The sequence below is a fragment of the Carlito syrichta genome, unplaced genomic scaffold, assembly GCF_000164805.1.
Source record: "Carlito syrichta isolate Samal-C Ts95f unplaced genomic scaffold, Tarsius_syrichta-2.0.1 Scaffold71963, whole genome shotgun sequence".
NCBI classification, from domain to species: domain Eukaryota; kingdom Metazoa; phylum Chordata; class Mammalia; order Primates; family Tarsiidae; genus Carlito; species Carlito syrichta.
Window position 1 is genome coordinate 87,538 of NW_007016059.1, and position 2,294 is coordinate 89,831.

General features: G+C 39.8%; 1 pseudogene across 1 annotated transcript; it reads left to right on the forward strand.

Annotated features, from left to right (window-relative positions):
- Positions 1-1,332: 1,332 nt before the first annotated feature.
- Positions 1,333-1,603, forward strand: LOC110595114 (annotated as a pseudogene). The gene has a single exon (XR_002481611.1). The product of XR_002481611.1 is annotated as a cytochrome c oxidase subunit NDUFA4 pseudogene (transcript).
- Positions 1,604-2,294: the final 691 nt, after the last annotated feature.

Consider the following 2,294-nt stretch of genomic DNA (forward strand, 5'->3'; position numbering starts at 1 on the left):
CACAGAGGTTACCATGACAATCAAGACAAACAAAATTCTTGCCCACATGGAGCATCCAATCTACTGGATGAAACTGACAATTAATAAATAAACATGATGATGAGATCACTTTAGGTAGTAGCAAATAAGACTGAAAAGTTGCATCCAATGAGGCAGAAGGAAAACTAGGAATGTGTGAGTTCATGGTAGTCAAGATAAGAATGTGTTTCTAGAAAAATGGAGGTGTAATAGTATCATTTTGCCAGATGGTGATCGATCATTTGTGTCCTTGACAAGAGCAGTTTCAGTGGAAAAATGGGGACACAGGTTTATCAGAGTGGGCTCCACAGAGGGGGAAGTGAGAAATTACAGGCAAGTATGGATGACTCTTCTGAGAGGTTTTGCTAAGGAGATCAGGAAAATGATGCAGTGTCTAGACTATGTGTATGAACCAGTGGAAATAACCTGTTAAAAATGAGATGCAGGAGAGACAAAAAGCTATTATTGCAGGAGCAGAATCCTGGGAAGGAGGTGATGGCACATGAATTTAGAGAACTTTATGTTCAAAAGACTTTCAGATTTTAGTTAGCTATAAATTCAAAGTCTCACAGGTTCCTCAAAATGTTTTCCTTTTTTTTAAAGCAGGATTTATTGAGAGGACAGAAAAGCTCCCACAGTGCGAGGGGATCAGAAGGGGTTGCCAAAAATGTTTTTCATTCATTAATCTGCACATTTTAATTTCACTTCCACTATAGCCATGTCTCAATGGAGAACAACAAATGTTATGTATTCACACAATCTGAAGTAAATTTGCAGCTAGGAGAAGGTTCTAGAAAGGGGAAGTGTTTGGTGCAATGAGATTCAATTGGGTCATCTGATCCAGTGGGGAGGTCAGACAAGGCTTCTTTGGAGAGGTGATGCTCAGGTTGAGAGCTAAACAACGCCTAGGATCCAGCCAGACAAAGAGGCAGTGGGAACAGTATGTGCAGAGGCCATGCATTGAAAGAGACAGCCTGGAAGAAGGGTGAGTGAAGCTGGAGTAGAAAGGATGGGGGCATGCAGCGGGAGATTAGGGTCAGCCTAGGCAAGGCCTCGGAGGCCATGGCAAGGAAATCTTTAAAAAAAAAAACCTATTACTTAGAATACCATTTCATAGCTACTACAATGTCTATATTTTAAAAGATGGAAAATAACAGGTGTTGGCAAAGATGTTGAGAAATTGGAACCCTCATACGCCATTGGTGGTGTAAAATGGTACAGTCACTGTGGAAATATAGTAGTTTCTCAGAAAGATAAACATGGAGACAAGTTAATCCAGAGCCCAGAAGGCAGGTTTGTTTTTTGTTCCCTTTGCAACGTAGGCCTCTGCCACAAACATGTTCCACCAGATCTTCAGTCAGACCAAGAAGCACTGGGGCTTGATCCCCCTCTTTGTATGTATTGGAGCTGGAGGTACTGGAGCAACACTGTATCTCTTGCATCTGGCAATGTTCAGTCTAGATGTTAGTTGGGACAGAAAGAATAAGCCAGAGCCCTGGAACAAAATGGATCCCAATGAGCAATGCGAATCTACTCAGTGAATGTAGATTACAGAAAACTGAAGAAAGAAGTTCCAGAGTTCTAGATGAAATGCTTTACTTTAAAGCTGCTTAGAATGGGGGTCTTCCAGAAGCCATTCACACAATTTTCTACTTAACCAAGAAATATTTCTCCTCTAAATGCACAAAATTACATTGATATATTGTTTTGGGGATTACATTGATTAGTAAATATCTGCAAACCAGGCAAAATGGGGACCAAAGGAAGGCCCAAACTTTATCTGTATGATGTCTACTTGTATATCTAATCCTGAATTGTACCCCACATCTTTAAAATAAAATATATATTAAAATAAATAAATACACACACACAAAAGAATTGAAAGCAGGGACTCAAACAGATAATTGTGCACCAATGCTCACAGCAGCATTGCTCACAATAGCCAAAGGGGGAAGCAACCCAAGTGTCTGAAGGATGAATGAATAAACAAAATATGGTCCATCCATACAGTGGTATATCATTTCAGCAATAAAAATGGAATAAAGTACTGTTATGTGCTACAACATTATGCTAAGTGAAAGAAACCAAGACACAAAAACCACATATTACATGATTCAATTTATATGAAAATCCAGAAAAGGCAAATCCATAGAGACAGAAAGCAGATTAGTGGTTGCCAGGGCCTGAAATAGGAAGGGATGGGGCGAGACTACTTAATGGATATGGGATTCTCTCTGGGCTGAAGTCAATGTTTTCACCACACTGGGAATATACTG